Source organism: Mustela nigripes, chromosome 13, assembly GCF_022355385.1.
Source record: "Mustela nigripes isolate SB6536 chromosome 13, MUSNIG.SB6536, whole genome shotgun sequence".
Taxonomy (NCBI): domain Eukaryota; kingdom Metazoa; phylum Chordata; class Mammalia; order Carnivora; family Mustelidae; genus Mustela; species Mustela nigripes.
Window position 1 is genome coordinate 89,318,166 of NC_081569.1, and position 17,180 is coordinate 89,335,345.

The 17,180-nt window shown below is 36.6% G+C and overlaps 1 protein-coding gene across 3 annotated transcripts in view; it reads left to right on the forward strand.

The window, feature by feature from the left end:
* LRFN5 (leucine rich repeat and fibronectin type III domain containing 5) overlaps positions 1-17,180 on the forward strand; it is a 245,048-nt gene that overhangs the window by 54,198 nt on the left and 173,670 nt on the right. The gene's annotated exons all lie outside the window — the stretch shown is intronic.

A 17,180-nucleotide genomic window follows, 5' to 3' on the forward strand; every position in this document is an offset into this window, starting at 1 on the left:
TATTGTGAAAATGTCTATGCTACCTAAAGCAATCTACACATTTAATGCAATTCCTATCAAAGTACCATCCATCTTTTTCAAAGAAATGGAACAAATAATGCTAAAATTTATATGGAACCAGAAAAGACCTCGAATAGCCAAAGGGATATTGAAAAAGAAAGCCAACGTTGGTGGCATCACAATTCCGGACTTCAAGCTCTATTACAAAGCTGTCATCATCAAGACAGCATGGTACTGGCACAAAAACAGACACATAGATCAATGGAACAGAATAGAGAGCCCAGAAATAGACCCTCAAATCTATGGTCAACTAATCTTCGACAAAGCAGGAAAGAATGTCCAATGGAAAAAAGACAGCCTTTTCAATAAATGGTGCTGGGAAAATTGGACAGCCACATGCAGAAAAATGAAATTGGACCATTCCCTTACACCACACACAAAAATAGACTCAAAATGGATGAAGGACCTCAATGTACGAAAGGAATCCATCAAAATCCTTGAGGAGAACACGGGCAGCAACCTCTTCGACCTCTGCCGCAGCAACATCTTCCTAGGAACAACGCAAAAGGCAAGGGAAGCAAGGGAAAAAATGAACTACTGGGATTTCATCAAGATCAAAAGCTTTTGCACAGCAAAGGAAACAGTTAACAAAATCAAAAGACAACTGACAGAATGGGAGAAGATATTTGCAAACGACATATCAGATAAAGGACTAGTGTCCAGAATCTATAAAGAACTTAGCAAACTCAACACCCAAAGAACAAATAATCCAATCAAGAAATGGGCAGAGGACATGAACAGACCTTTCTGCAAAGAAGACATCCAGATGGCGAACAGACACATGAAAAAGTGCTCCATATCACTCGGCATCAGGGAAATACAAATCAAAACCACAATGCGATATCACCTCACACCAGTCAGAATGGCTAAAATCAACAAGTCAGGAAATGACAGATGCTGGCGAGGATGCGGAGAAAGGGGAACCCTCCTACACTGTTGGTGGGAATGCAAGCTGGTGCAGCCACTCTGGAAAACAGCATGGAGGTTCCTCAAAATGTTGAAAATAGAACTGCCCTATGACCCAGCAATTGCACTATTGGGTATTTACCCTAAAGATACAAATGTAGTGATCCAAAGGGGCACATGCACCCGAATGTTTATAGCAGCAATGTCCACAATAGGCAAACTATGGAAAGAACCTAGATGTCCATCAACAGATGAATGGATCAAGAAGATGTGGTATATATACACAATGGAATACTATGCAGCCATCAAAAGAAATGAAATCTTGCCATTTGCGACAACATGGATGGAACTAGATCGTATCATGCTTAGCGAAATAAGTCAAGCAGAGAAAGACAACTATCATATGATCTCCCTGATATGAGGAAGTGGTGATACAACATGGAGGCTTAAGTGGGTAGAAGAAGAATAAATGAAACAAGATGGGATTGGGAGGGAGACAAACCATAAGTGACTCTTAATCTCACAAAACAAACTGAGGGTTGCCGGGGGCAGGGGGTTTGGGAGAAGGGGGTGGGATTATGGACATTGGGGAGGGTATGTGATTTGGTGAGTGCTGTGAAGTGTGTAAACCTGTTGATTCACAGACCTGTACCCCTGGGGATAAAAATATATGTTTATCAAAAATAAAAAATTAAAAAAAAAAAAAAAAAAAAAAAAAAAAGAAATAAAGCTTTGTTTGACCTTTGCTTTGTATCAATCTCGCTCCTTTGATAATAGACCCTAACAAAGTACAAGACAGATACAAAATAATTTCACAATCCTGTTTTTATTAAAGGCTTGGGGATACCTGTGTAACCTGTTAAGCAAGCATGTGCATTCATTATCCATTTCACTTTTACCCTAAATGATGTCAGAGTAAGTGGAAGATTGACTGTGGTTGACTAATTCACTGGAATTAGTTCTCTTGTCTGACCCATCTCAGGAGGATATCAGAAATGCAGCATTGTAGAGTTAATATTATAAAATTATCTGTAAAAATAGTTACAGCATTTGGTAGGAAGCTTATAAGGGAACTTGAAAAATTCCTTTGTAACTAAGATACAAATGGCTTTTAAAATCCTTTGATATTTTTGGGGCTCCTGGGTGGCTCAGTGGGTTAGAGCCTCTGCCTTCAGCTCAGGTCATGATCCCAGGTTCTGGGATAGAGCCCTGCATCGGGTTCTCTGCTGGACAGGGAGCCTGCTTTCCCCACTCTCTCTGCCTGACTATCTGCCTACCTGTGATCTCTGCCTGTCAAGTAAATAAATAAATAACCTTTAAAAATAAATAAGTAAATAAAATCCTTTGATGATATTTAAGTACTTATAACTTGTTAGGCAATGTTGTGATCACATTATGAAGCCAAATTTACATATATACTCATAGTCATTTTGAAAGCTTTGTTATAAAGGGCATGAAATAGGTATGAAATAACTTAAAAAGCCCAGCCCCTCATTTCTTTTTGTCAAAGGCATCCTGTGGAATTGATGAATCTCAAATCTGTTTGTCATCAGGAATATTCTTGCTTTCTTTCACATAGAGAATAGTGATGTGGAAATGTTGGTGTTCAGAGCCACTGGTCAAAAAAGAGCAGAAAAGGCTGCCCTGGGATTGTGAGCAACTGATTATATAAGATGGAGTTGGGGAGGTAAGGACAGGGGAAGTTTACAAAAGGATTTTTTTTTTTTTTTAGGATTTTTCATATCCTAAAAAAAGACTCACAAGATCCTGGAGGGCTAGTTTTTGTCAAGCTAAGTTTGTTTTTCCCTCTAGCAAAGCATTAACATTAAGGCAGTTGGGAGTTCCTGGAGGGATGTCCTATTCTGCCTGCCTCAAGTATTTGTCAATGGGCTGCACTGCAAGCTATAAGGAAATTTAATTTTATCTACATTTCTTTTGCCTTTGTTCCCCATATCAAATAGGAATAGGAGTTGTTTGGTAAGGTGAAAGAGGCTTTTGAAAACTAGATTTGATTAAAAAACAAAACAAAACTGTATTTACATTTTTTCAGGCCTTTTCAAAAAAAATGTTTTATTATTTTTATTTTTTTAAGATTTTATTTATTTATTAGAGAGAGAGAGAGAGAGAGAGACAGCGATCACAAGTAGGTGGAGAGGCAGGCAGAGAGGGGGAAGCAGGCTCCCTGCTGAGCAGAGAGCCCCATGTGGGGCTTGATCCCAGGACCCTGAGATAATGACCTGAGCTGAAGGCAGAGGCTTTAACACACTGAGCCACCCAGGTGCCCTCAAGCCTTTTTTTAAATAAATTAAGCAGAAACTTTATTGCTAAGCCCATCCAAGATTGTTACAAACACAAATAAAGTATCCTTTTAAGTGTCCTATGTTAAATCAAAGATACCTCATCAACGTAAAACACTGGTGACCTTAAGAATTCATTTAGGTTGTAGTATTTTTACATTATTTTGCTTTTAATCATTTGCAGTGTTCTGAATATTACATTTAAACATTTTTTAAAGACATGAAATCATGTAGTTTGTGTTGTTTGTTTGAAGTACAACCATAACTATAAAGTCGAGGATCTTAAGAAGACAAAGACCAAATTTGCATACACAGGATGGGGCGATCTAATACACAACACAACATGAGTCTTCCCAAACAAGTTTGCTGTGACACAGCTCCCATGTATAGTGTGACAAATAAACAGTCTCATTTAGGAAAATTAAGACATCACTTAGGAAAGAGGTGTATTTTGATATATTTGGTGCTAACATTTTTGTTTGTCTTGAGTATAAAAGCACTTTGCCAAAAGAATCAGGCCTTTGTTATTTCAAGTCTCCTTCTTCACCCAGTTTCCTTATCTGAGTAGAAACTCATTAATTTCTGTAGAATCTTGGCTCTAGGACTGGGCCCCAGGAAAGGTCTGAAATTTCTAAACGTCATTTGGCTGGAGAAAAGTGTTTTCTTGATACTTGGAGGCAGTCATTCATCACTTTGTGCTTAAAAGCGTTCCTTAGTGAACTTCTTCCCTACAGTGTTTAGAAAATAGCACAGGATCTGGGCTCCCGGAAGGGGTTCCTTCCAGCTGAACCACCTACCAGATGGGCATCCTTGCAGGGTCTCTGCATGCGGTACCGTTGGAGCTCTCCTGCTGCCTGGGAGACCTTGATCCTCTCCAAGTCAGCCTCCAGCTCCGCTGCAGTACCAAGGGGCTTTCCATGCTGGCCCTGGAAGATGGGGTGGCCACGCTGCGCTCCTTCAGGCCTTAATTATCAAATTCATCTACAGTCTAACTATTTACAAAATTTTAAATCAACAATTTAACACTACTTAAGCGTTAATTAAAGGAACAAGGAAAGTTTTTCTTAAATCTTTTATCTTCAAAAAAAAAAAAAAGAAAGAAAAAATCATTATTTTGGGGGGTCCTGTGCTTAAAGAGTAAGTAATCTCACAGGGATCTGTAAATCATTCTATATCCAATGCAGACAATAGCTGTTCGTATTTTATATTTGAACAAGATATTGGAAACATGTTTGTCAGAGAAGTTTGACCTTGAGAAAATACCAGACTAATTTTCCAATGAACAGACAGGTGTTTTTATTCATAGAATTAAAAAGGGGGGAGAAGAACCTATAATTTAACTTAATATACTCTGATAAATGTGTGATTGACACTTGTACTGTCTTCCTTTAATCATGACTTCATACATACAACTTTGTTCAGGAAATGTGGTGAATAATCATTGTTGATATAGTTATTGCTTTTTACTCTCTGAAAGTAAACTCTAAAATCTTGTATCTTTCAAGCCATTTTTGTTTCCATGTGTGTCATTGAATTCATTTCTTACTATATAGATTTTTCTCATATGTAAATGTGAATAACTTATGGAACTTCATAACTTTTGCATATGTAGCCAATGACATGTATTTATCCTATTAAAAGATTGAATTACATGTGCAGTTTTGAAATTTTAGCTTAATTTTCCCAGATACTTAATGCCTTGTAGAATTTTTCTCATTGTTTATTTCTCTTTTAGAAAAGAAGGAAGACCTTTATTTACTATTAGTTTAATATACCTATGCCCTTGGATATGATATATCAGTGGTCACTACATTTTAATACATGTAATTTTTGTTCAATCAGATGATTCCTAGTCACAGATTTTAGGGTCAACACCAGTTTATCTAATTCAGCAAAACTGATTGCACTTACTTAACTGTTCTCTTCTCCTACTTCTCTGTATATTATGATTGTTTCTTATTTTCTCAGTCCCTAGAGCTGCCTTCCACTCTTTGGTCATCTATCTTTCTTTCTTTCTTTCTTTCTTTCTTTCTTTCTTTCTTTCTTTCTTTCTTTCTTTCTTTCTAAGATTTATTTATTTGAGAGAGAAAGAAAGAGACAGCTGTGTCTAGCAGGAGGGGCAGAGGGAAAGAGAGAATCTCAAGCAGAATCTGCGCTGACTGCCAAGCCAGAAACAGGGCTCCATCCTATCAGATCATGATCTGAGCAGAAACCAAGAGCTGGTTGCTTAACCAACTGTGCCACCCAGGTGACACTGGTCACCTCTTAAATCCTGTTCATTGCCTCTGTCACTACCCAGAGCTATGCTGGATCAAAATGTTTGAACATTTGCAAGGCACTAGTTATATGCGAGATTATAATTGTATCCTGGCCCACAGCCTTGATTCTCCCACTCCTACTAAAGTCAGAAAACATGCTGTTTTAGTCCACATGACTGTGCAAGTATTTTTCTACATGTTCAAAAGACTGGCTTGCATAAGACCTCGGAGGATTTATTTATCCTTTTGTTCTAGAGATTGGAACAATTTGTTCATTTCTCATGTACACCTCAGTGCAACTACTTAGATTATGTGTATCAGCGGTACTCATATGGTAGGTAAGTCACTTGGAATGCTTGCAGAGATATTTATTGTTGGTTGAACATTCTGGTTCAGTAGGTAGTAGGTATTAACCTGGGAAACTGCAGTATTAAGCAAATAGCTAAGTGATTCTGGTGCATGTGGTCCAAGGACGATACTCTTTAAAAAAAAAAAAAGTAATATTTCTCCAACTGTGAACTACTTAGGATATGAAACTAAAAAAGTTAGGATATTTTGGCCAAGACTGATCATCCAATACTCCTTCCTACCTAATTGCAACAAGAATAGCTCTGGAGCCAGTCTTAGGTTCATTGCACGTCTATCTCTTGCATCCTCACTCATTTCTATGAGGTACAAAAGATAGACTTCAATTTCAGATGGCTAGAAGAAATTTTACTTGCAAGTATATCTATATCCCTAGCTCTTCCAATTTATTAAAACTGAAAGGTTTCAGAGACAGAAGATACATTGTAGATAATTTGTTCTAATCCCCTGTTTCTAAATGACATAAAATGTAGTCTTTTTAAAGGTTTTCTAAATTAAACATAAGCTTGTTCTTGGTATTGTCACTAGTAGAAGATGGGTCTCTTCAGTCTCAGTAGGAACTCTTCCCACTGAAGTAATATTTTGAAAATTTTATTATTTATGAGAATCATCTAAAGTACCTATCAAAATGAATATTCCAGGACTCAGCCTCAGAAATCTTGCTAGGGGAAGTGGGGAGCATAGGAAACTATCTTTTTAATCATCATCGAGGGTGATTTAGTATAGGTGGTCCAAGGATCACATTATGTGAAGTATAATATCCTGCTAGAAAGATTGAAGAGTTGAATAAATAAGGCCTGATAACCAGCTTTAATTAGTTAAGAAAAAAAGCTATTCAGCCAGTTTCTACAATAGGCCCTGGGCTAATAGATATAGTCCTTACCATTCAAGAAGCCCACTGCTTTGAGGTGGTGGTGGCAATTAGACAAATGAACCACTTCCAGCATATCCTGTGATATGGAGCACAGGGAAAGGGGTCTCAGTAAGGCACAGGAAAAAGACACACAGAAAGTGATCCCACTGTGGGGAGTAGAATGTGGCCTGGGGCTGTCAGGCAAGGCATGTAGCTTGGGTAGGGGAGGACAGTAAACAACAAAAATCTGTAATGAGGGAAAGCATGACGCATAGGATTATTACAGAACGTAAGTGTGTGCTTAGCACCCATCATAAACATTCAGGAAATACTTGTCATTATTTGTATTTAACAGTGGATTCATATTTAACAGTGAACTAGGACTAAGAAATGGGAAAGAGAATCCCATAAAAGACATCTGGGAAGGCCTGGGGCAACTGAAGCTTTTTTTTTTTTTTTTTTTTTTTGAATTTATTTATTTGACAGAGAAAGATCACAAGTAGGCAGAGAGGCAGGCAGAAAGAGAGAGAGGAGGAAGCAGGCTCCCTGCTGAGCAGAGAGCCCAATGTGGGACTCAATCCCAGGACCCTGAGATCATGACCTGAGCCGAAGGCAGTGGCTTAACCCACTGAGCCACCCAGGTGCCCCAACTGAAGCTTTATGGTCAAGCACTAAGCAGATACTTAGGGTGGATGATATTGTCTGTAACTCATTCTTACGAATTTACTGATAAATTATTTATGCGAGAGTCAGTGATTTTCCAGGACTTGGGCCTTGAGCATCTGGGAAGATGAAATTTCAAGAAGATATCATAAAGAGTATCAAATATTGCAGAAAGTTCAGATGGGAGCCAAGGAGTCACAAATAGGGTCTGGTTGTTAACTATTCATGCCATTATTCCTAACCATCTACATCAGAACCATTTAGGAATGCTGACAAATATTCAGATCCCTGCCTTCCAACTTGGGACTACCAAATTAGAACCTCTGTGGGTATGTGGCTTAAGGATCTTGATTAAAAAAATATCCAGGAGATTATTTTGCACACTGGAGTTTGGGACCCAGCGAGCTAGAGAAATATATTTCAGTATGTGATAAGGGCACAACCTACTGCACAGCTTTAGCCAGTATGCAGAGGAGAGGAAGTGGAGAGAAAGCAAATGTAGACAAGATTCGTTATGAAAGCCAGACAGGAAATGAGAAGATAACTAGATCAAGGAAGGATTTAGTATTTATATTTTGTTTGAACTAATAGGAAACATGGGCGTACTTAAGTATGTTATATTCCGATTAGAAAGTTCAGAGGATACTCTGGATCATATGCTTAGTTACCAAATAACTTTTATTTGAGTTCTGAGGCTGTAGTTTTGTATTAATTTGTTGATATAGTGATTTAATTTGTGTATTTAGGAATCTTCAATATTTGAAGCACATTCCCCCCACCCCCCCTAAAAAAGGCTTAGAAAAGAAGACTTTTGGATTGCTTATTTAGGAGTAAAACTTACTTCATTAAAGTCTAGGATATTATTGATATGATACTAACTTGGTACATTCTATGAACCATGCACTCTTACAAGCAAGTGTTATTGAAGATGAGTCGTATCTCTAAGTAACAGACGAAAAGGGTTGCCCACATGGTTCAGTCAAGTGGCTGCCTTTGACTCAGGTCATGGTCCGATGGTCCTGGGATTGAGTCCTACTTCAGGCTCACTGTTCAGTGGGGAGTCTGCTTCTCCCTCTACTCTTCCCCCCATGCTTGTGATGTCTCTCTCTCACTTTCTCTCTCCCAAAGAAATAAATAAAATCTTTTAAAAAAGAGAGAGAGATGAAGAAAAATGATCTCAACGTGGCTAAGTGGTTTGTTGAAGAGCACAGAGCTGGGATGTGATAGGGACACATTTCTATTTTAAACTGTGATCATTCATTTCAATAAAAAGCATTTAGGTTCTCATTGAAAAGTAGTTTAACATATTCTTTTTTCTTCTTTCTTTCCTTCCTTCCTCTCTCCTCCTTCCTTCTTTCCTTCCTTCCTCTCTTTTTTCCTTCCTTTCTTTCTTCCTCTCCCCTTCCTCCCCTACTTCCTCCCCTTTGTCTTCTTCCTTCTTCCTTCTTGTTTGTTCATTTGTTTAAATAATCTCTCTACCCAATGCGGCGGTTGGACTCACAATCCTGAGAAGAAGAATAGCACGCTCTTCTGACTGAACCAGCCAGGAGTCCCTTAATATATCATCTTAAGCTTTTATCCCATGCTTTATATTTATAATACTAGCATAATTTTTATGCCAGATAATATTAAACTTTTTAATTGTCTTCTATGCTAAATACCAAAGAATGACAAGGATAGCAACCACAGACATGTAGGGAGAAGTAATTTTAACAATGGCCCACAAGTCACACTTAATACTAAGAGTATTATGGGATAATGGAACTATAGAAATGAGACCTTACCTTACACTGTGGTGGAGGAGCTGAGGAGTAAAATTCTGGAAGGAAAGTTGGAGAAGTCACTAACCAGCTAATCCAAGAAGATAACCACATTCAGCTGCCCAAGTGTGACCAAAAAGGTGTGTTCATAGGGAGAACTCTGTGTAGCCTCCTCTCTCTGAGTTCGTAGAAAAGTATCTGTTGTGGGTCTGGATCTGTGTTTGGTCACAAGGTCAATTAGGAAAGAGTTGTACTCAGAGCAGAGTAGTGGGAAATGCACGGAACCCACAGGGCAGCTTTATATCTGTTTGTCACCACAGCTGTTTGCAGAAAGACTGTCAGAAAGTTAGTTGCTTCACTTCTGCTTTCTGAATCTTGTGGAAATTCAGGGTGCCTGAGTGGTTCAGTCAGTTGAGTGACCAGCTCTTGGTTTCTGCTCAGGTCATGATCTTATGGGTCTTGGGATGGAGGCCTGCACTGAGCTCAGCAGGAAGTCTGCTTGAGGATTCTCTCCCTCTACCCCTCACCCCCCTTGCACGCTTTCTTCCTCTCTCTCCAAAATGAATAAATAAGTCTTAAAAAAATAAATAAATCTTGTGGAAATTAAAATTTTGGCTAACTCTAATCTGGGAAATTCAAAGGAGGGAATTTAGGGAAATACAGTTCCCAGCTCAACCATGTTGCCACAACATGATAACTTATATTGCCAGTGTTCTTCTTTACTTTGCGTTTGGGAGTTATAGTGGTTCCATGTGTGTTAGAAGTTTTGCCTTGATAAGAACACAAGGGATGCCATGTAAATCAGAAGGTAGTCTACCACTTTGCTCCTGTTCTTCCTTCTCTTACTCCTGTAAAGAGGCAGCATTTATTGACTAGGATCTGCAAGAACTGTGGAAATTGTTTACATACAGTTTAATTTTATCTTCTTAGAAATGTGAGAGGGAAGTTATCATTCTCGTCTAACAAATGAGAGAGCTGAGCTTAATGGATGTTAAGTAATTTGCCAACATTATAAGGTCTATTAAAAAAAAAAATCTATCACAACCCTTGATGTAAATAGGTCAGAGATTGACAGAAAGGCCAACCAGAGGGCTCATAGATCTTCAAGGCAAAGAGAACTGGGAGACACAGTGCAGAGCCTCATAAGATAGAAAGAACTATTAGGAGGTAAATTGCTCACATTGGTGTTGATAGGGTTCTCAATCTACTTTGAATGCTTTGTGTAAATATAGACAGGGAAGAGTGCCTAGAGGGATCTAGCTATCAGAAAAAAATAAGAATAAGAAAGGATCAATTGAATGGAGTCTATTTTTTTTTTTTTGAACACATTACTCCTGTGTAAAGCAACTGCTCATAGAATTATTCTGTTCTTCATTTTCTAGCATAACCGGGCTGTCTATCTTAGTTGTGTGTTGATAGTCTAGTGAGACTCTAGCAGAGAATTTGTTCTTATGTGTTCTGTAAGCTGGTCTGCATGTACACAAAGCAGCTCGTGGAGTTATTTACTCAGAGTTCAAGAACATGGAAAGAGTTACTAGTTTCTGGGGGTATGGGGGATGGTAAATAATCTCTGTCCAGTCTAGTTTATACAGGAGTGTATTAAATATTAAGATGAGCTTACATAAAAATCAAATACGTTATTCTTTGAAAATGAGAAGATATCCCATGGGAGGAATACAACTTGATCAATACACATTAAGCACCAAAAATAGGTTTAGTTTGGATTGGAATTGTTGATGTGATCACAGTAGCAATCATAATAAAATGTTTCCCGTTTCTTTTTCCCTCCCCTTTTTTTCTCACATAGTAGTCCTGAGTGTTATAAACACTGGGAAAATATCCTCATTCATCTCGCCTTCCATCATTCCCAGAAACATAACTGCAAAATTAAGCTCTCCTTACAAGTGTTTGCAAATCATGGGAAGACATGGGGAAATAAAATTATAGTTAGATTCTCTCCCATAGGTGGTTGCTAAATTTTATAGGAGTGCTGTTATACCTTTAGCTTTTATTTATTTGTTTTTATTGAAGTTTTGTTGACGCACAATGTTACATTAGTTTCAGGTGTACAGCATAACAGTGGGACGAGTTTATATGTTATACCTTTAGCTTAATATAAAAATGGTATAAAAATAGCTAATAAACTATATTTAAAAATGCAAAATGCATACTATTTCTCTAACTGTAAAAGATAACAGCATTCCAGAACATTGATTAAAATAATTTTCAGTTGTTTGTGCCAACATTTTGTATCTTTTACCTAGTGGTAATTTTTTTTGGTGGTATTTACTACTAAGATTAATGAGTTTGATTTTCAGTAGCTTGAGAACTAAGTAAATAAGTTCTTAATTTACTTGGGGTGTCTCAAACAGTAATACTCAAACATTCTAGAATTTCTTCTTTAGTCCAATGACACTAAACAAAAAACAAACCACAACAACAAAACACTTAGGAGTAATTATACAATGTGCATTCACTCACAGAAGAAATGTTTTTTCTACCATGAGATAGAATCCAGTCAGAAAGAATTTTTGTAAGACTTTCTCCTAACATGTTGGTATTGATTGAATTGAGATATGGCCCACAGAAATCAATACATGAGAAGACAAGTTGTGTGTGATGACAGTAATTCTATCTGCAGGGTAACTGCCAAATGTCTGGGTACCAGTGATTGTATTTCAGCTGGCTGGTCTGCACATGATAATTTGTTGTGAAGCCATTTTGTTTTCTTGGCTTACAAAATCATACTTATTTTCCTCAAAATACGTATTTTGTTTACTATATCAATATTATATAAATGATATATATATAAATATACATATATTTATAGATATACATATTGTATATTATGATAAGAAGGCTTAAAAATGCACATTTTAAAATGTGTCTTCCTTTTCTGACTTTTTAGAGAATGGTTGGTCTCAGAATCCTCATTTTGTCTGGTTTCCAGTATTGTTTTATGCAGGAAGGTGTTTGTGGCCAGGTATAAGAGAATGACATGCTACTGTCACTACTGAAATGTCCTCTTATATGGACATTTTTTGGTACCAAGCTAAAGAAAGCCAAGGGAAGTAGAGCAGCAAATTATGTTAGGAATTTCTATAAGGGGCTAACAAAGGAGGGGTAAGAGGTACCATCAGGAAAACCATGTAATTGGGTGGGGCGTAAAAGTCTCTCATCTATCCTTCGTCCAGTGCAGGAAACCTACCAGGGCATTTTTTTCCCACCACCTACTCATATCTTGGTTTGATGATGTTAATTATCAGTCAGTGAAACACATTTTACATAGGTAAGAGATGATAAACATCAGAGTACAAGAAAAGCATCACACAAGGAAGATAATTTAGAATTTTCAGTCCATGAGCAACTAAACTTTACTATCATATGATCCTGCTTAGTTTCTTACTTCTTTTAGCTCTGAAATTTTTAGTATAAACATGCAATGTCTATATTTAGAAACCAGGAATGAGAAGGAGCGGAAGCTTCCTCCGTAGAAGAGAATAGCGGTTTTTAAAAACATTTCCACTGCAGTTTTAATAGCTAGAACTAATACCTACTATCCACTTTAAATTACAAAATGCATTTCTTTTATAATGTATATGTCCATTTCTAGTTAGAAATGTAAATCCGATTATAATGCCCTGTTAAATTTATTTTTACTTCTTTCATATTCCATTGTGACTGAATATTTTCTAAAATTGCAGTTACCAACTTTGTTATCAAGGCATATTTTGTGTCAGTATTAAATATGTCTGGTTGTATATTAGTTCATGGATATTTGCTTTTAATCAGGAAGATTTTTTTCAGAGAGCATTTCTCCAAATTTAACCAGCATTTTGTTTTGCTCACACAAGGAAAATTCGTATTCCTAACAGTAATTTAAAGGTGGTAAGAAGTCACAGAAGTTACATATTCCAAGAGTTTTAAAATTATCTTATCTGGATGTTTCTAGATGCTTGTAAAAGAAAATTGACCAGTAATACATTTAATCTGTGCTAATTCTTTTTACCCTTTGTCAAAGCCCTGAGTAGTAATTGCAGTTAAAAGACACTAGAGTTCATTTAGAAGAGTTCTATATATTTTTTATAAGAGTTCTATATTTTCAAGAAATTTCAAAATCCTAAGTGTAGGGAAAGATATTAGTCTTATCCACACTTTTCAGAAATGGAAACTGATGTGTAGAGTGTTGTTTAAAGTATCCCATGCTGGGCCACATTAATCAACAAAGATAATCTATTTTAGTAGTTAGTTTCTTTAATGAATATTTCAAATTATTATCACTACTTCTGCTGAATGGAAAAATGAATCATGCAATAGATTTTGCATTTTATCCCCCTGTAGTTTCTTAAGGCTCTTTTTAAGTAAGGAGCGTGCATGTTTGTAAGGGGGTGAAATGCAATCTAAGGGAATTAATTTTCAGCTGATGAAAGTGTTATTTTTATAGTTGGATTTCATTCTCCCAAAGTTTCTATTTTGTGGCTTAGGAATTGTTCATCTAAGGGAAACACAGAAGCCAGGAAAAATTCTAACTCATGGTAATACCTTTCCGTGGGGTAGGAAAGGCTCCTTAGCCATTACTCCTAGAGTTTGAGTAGTAAGGATGGAGGGAAACAAAACATGATGGAGTATTTAGACAAGAATGGTGGCTTCAATATGTAATATAGGCTGTCACTCACTCCTTGCTTTGCTTTCTTCTGACCCTACATTCCTAAATTTCATGGTTGTGCATACAAATTGTCCCCACTAGGGTTGGAGTCAGTTCATCCTAAAATTTGATGTAAAATAATAGTAAAGAACAAAATCACCCTTATTTAGCAAAGGAGATATTTGGTAAAGTTGTTATCCTGTAGCACTGCTGTTTAATATGATAGTTGTAGCCATTTGTACTATTTAACACTGGAAATATGGCTAATGTGATAGAGGAACTGAATTTTCAATTCTGTTTAATTTTAGTTAATTTAAATTTAAATAGCCCTCTGTGGCTAGTGACTACCACACAGACAGTGATGTGTGTAGCTCTGGAACTTAGGAGTGGCTGCTTGATGTCCATGCCCCTGTTCTTTCCTGAATATATGGAGTGCTAGCTCCTTGCTAGGGCTCATTGACCCCTACCTCATTTACAAACTTGAACAATCCTTTTTCCCTTATGTGGGCCCATCTTGAAGAGCTAGATTTCTATCTATAAAAGTCGTTGGTTTGTCAACATCTCCTCATCACCCTCTAGCTTTGGACCATAGGTGGCCTGTTTGCTTTCTCTGGGTCTTTTCTAATTAGGAATGGGTCCTATTCCTTCCAGTTCTGATTTACACTGACAATACTGAGCATGACTGGCAGAGGGTTACAGCCATTCACAGTTGGCGATTTTTGATTCTTGAACATATAAGTTCTTTTTTGTAGTTTGTGGTGAACATCTTGGCTGTCGTCATTGGGGCTCTATAGCTAGTTTCAGCAGCTGTCCTAGATCCCTGCATGCCAGATCTGGTGATGAAACTGTCATTTTTCATTTTGTTCCTACACAGCTAGATCATTACTGGCTATAGAACCGTGGGTTCTTATCATTTTGCTCTAGCTTCTTTAGTCCTAAAATGGAGGTAAGTGCTTGCTTTGGCAGCAAAGATACTAAAATCAGAACTAAAATAGTAAAAATACTTGTACCTAGCTCACTTGGTTACTTGAGGAATAAATGAGTTAATATGAGAGGGACTTTGAATGGTACTTGGATAAAATGATTGTTGTATAAATCACCATTAATAATGGTATTTCAGTAGTTTACTTAAGATGCTGTGATTGAAACTATTTTCATATAACTTCATTTTTATTTATACGTCAAAATATTATAAAAATAGATTCTTTTAATTTTTTTATAATTTAGATTGAAAATTTTGTAGGGGAATCTTAAGAAGGAGACTATATTACATATTCAACTTCAAGAATTTGAAATTTGCATTCAACACTCAATTTTCATCCAGAGTTTTCTACTCTGTGACCTTGGGCCATTAAATGAATGTGCGTTTTATTTTTCTTTCCTGTCTCCCATTATTGCCTAACTTAATAACCACTAGAAATTCTCAGAAGGTAGTTTTAAGAATGTCAGTTATTAATTGCATATGCCCTTTTGGGTTTTACCACTATCCCAAAAAGCTTTAGAATTTTTCCATGCAGAATAGTGTTCCCAAATATAAGACAGCTTTTCAAATAACTTGTAAGAGAATGCATTTTTATTTATTTATTTATTTATCTATTTATAGAGTGAGAGAGAGGAAGAGAGAGAGAGAACATGAGGGGGAGGGGCAGCGGGAGAGGGAGAGAGAATCTCAAACAGACTGTGCACTGAGTGGGGAGCCTGACACAGGACTCCCATCGCATGACCCCAAGATCACAACCTGAGCTGATACCAAGAGTTAGATGCTTAACTGATTCCACCACCTAGGTGCCCTCAGAATGATTTTTTTTCATATAATTAGAATTATTTACTATAATTAGTGTCTCCTTAGTTTGAGTTTTTTTTTTTAAATAATTAGTATCTTTACACCAGATATCAGGCAGAGTTTATATGGAAATATGATTTCCTGAAGAATAACCAAGCCAAGGACACTGTGTACTTATCTTCGTTGAGTACCACTGACTTTATCTGTTTTTTTTAACTCTGGCTTCTATTCTTCTAAACATTCAATGTATATATAAATATATATGTACATATGCATGTATATGTTGGTAATTGCTTATTATTTTTCAAGCACTTGTGCCCTGTAGGAGAGAAGAAGAAAGTGGAAAATAAAGATGAATAATCTTGGCAAATATGTAGACAAACAAAACAACAAAAAACATATTCCAAGAGGAATAGATAAAACATTTATATGTATATGAACTCTTAATAATATAAGAAGAAAAGCTGAGGAAATATATAATCTTACAATGGAACAGAGCTTCATAGCCATAATTCTTAATCTGGAAACCATAGAAGGAAAAACATTACATTTAAAAATCAGTTACATTAGAATAAAATCTGTATTGCAAAGATACACAAATCAAATACAAAGACAGGGAAAACTATTTGCAATTTATAGCATAGAAGTGTGCTAATATTGCTAAGATGTTCTAGAAATCAAGAATAAGATAAAAATTAAACAAAAAGGGTGGACTTTTATTGTTTTTCTTAAAGATTTTTTATTCATTTTTTTGACAGAGATCACAAGTAGGCAGAGACAGAGAGGGGGAAAGCAGGCTCCCTGCCGAGCAGACAGCCCGATGCAGAGCTCGATCCCAGGACCCTGGGACTATAACCTGAGCCGAAGGCTGAGGCTTTACCCACTGAGCCACCCAGGCGCCACAAGGGGTGGACTTTTAATAAGATAAGATGATATAGTGGTTCCTACAGTTACGGAATGAAGTCCTAATCCTAACCCTAATGTCCATCAGAATCCCAATAGAAATTCAAATTAAAGCAACACTGATAGAATTTAATCTCTTGAATTGATTAGTATTTGTAAGATTCTTAAACCCTCACTATTGGTATAATTGTTAGTAACAAAATAATATGTGCTGCTTGTGAGGGTGTAAACAGTACATGTTGGACAGTTTTAGAAGATCTATAAATATTAAAACTCTATGCATCTTGTTAACAGGCATTTCTTCTTCTAGAAGTTTATTACTAGTTGTATAGTTACATATTCATGAAATAAAATTTATATAAAACTTTATACTGTTGCATGCCTGCCTGGCTCATTTGAGAGAGTATGCAACTCTTGATGGAGTCATGAATTCGAGCCTCACTTTGGGGGTAGAGTTTATTTAAAACACACATGTGCACACACACACACACACACACACACACAAACAAGCGTGTCAAAAAAATTATACTATAGTATTATTATAGTAGCAGAAACAGCTTAAGCTTTTATAGTGTTTGATGGTTAAGTGAATTAAGGTATGCCCGTATGACAGAAAGCTCTCAAACTCTAATAATTAAAAAAAACAAAAACAAAATGAATAAGGAAATTTTTTATACAGGCGACCA